Raw genomic sequence first — 1,147 nt, 5'->3', positions numbered from 1 at the left:
TCATGGGGACAATGTGATGGATGGTACATCAATAGACTTTGCATTTCTTGTGTACTTTGCACTCAAAAGTCTAAAGGAGGGCTAAATTAAGCTTTGGCAAGCCTTCAGGTTTCGTAACTAGCTGCTGTTTTCAGCACAGGAAGAGAGGAATGTGGCTTGTCTAAAGTCACAGAGCAAATTTTACAGCAGAGGAGGGAATGGAAATATCCTGGAGAGCTCACCTCTCCTGCACAGGGATCTCTCCTCCCCATGCCAGAGGCTTTTACGAGAGTTTTAAACACAGAAATAAGCTCTTATGGAGCCCCATGGTCCAGACTTACACTCAAGTGTGAGTGCAAAATTTGTGCCTGTAAGGCACAACTCCTGAACCAGTTAATTACATCCAAAAAAGGCAGTCACAGCAAGGAAAACTTTAAATAAATTATTGCCAAAATCTCCTATTTCTCTCACCAATCTCTCACCTCCTGACACATTTGGGGGTATTTTTTGGAAAATCTCTGACACTTCCAGGGTATTTTCCACGAGTGAGGATTGTGGAATGAGGCTGCTCATGGGATAAATGGCCCAAGCATGGCAGGGCATGGGTTGGGGGTGGATTGATGCAGCAGAAGCTCTGACTGCTTGATATTCTGGCAGTGGGGAGAGTCCAAGCTGACCTTTCAACACAGTGTTGCATGAGAATATCTAGAGAGGAGGCACTATTGGGAAAAAGCTATTTGTTGAGGAAATGTTGATATATAACTGGTTCTGTTTGTAAATTAACGTGCAGATGACCCCACCATCTTTCCTGCACAGCTGGTGCATCACATGTTGTGAAGAGAAGCAACCTGTTATTCTTAGAGTGTAAGCTGTTCAGTTAAGGTACTTACAAATGGCTTCATGACTGTAGCTCATTACCAGAAGACATCTTCTGCTTTATAGGCTCATTTTTAATATGCATTTATATTAAAATGAGATGTTGTCGCTTGATTCAGTTTTCATTACAAATTCAGATCTTAAAAAGAAGTGGATAATAAATCCCAAGTTAAACCTCATAGTTACTTATGCCATGCTCCAAGTTCTAATGGGGAAAGTACTGCACTGCAGACAAATAAAAGAAAGTGATTTTATTCTAATACAGCAACTTATCTCTAGGCTTCTATCCTCT

The sequence above is a fragment of the Lichenostomus cassidix genome, chromosome 2, assembly GCF_008360975.1.
Source record: "Lichenostomus cassidix isolate B80296 chromosome 2, HeHo_3.0, whole genome shotgun sequence".
NCBI lineage: Eukaryota > Metazoa > Chordata > Aves > Passeriformes > Meliphagidae > Lichenostomus > Lichenostomus cassidix.
The sequence above is the reverse complement of the archived record's forward strand: the minus strand, read 5'-3'. Positions refer to the sequence as shown.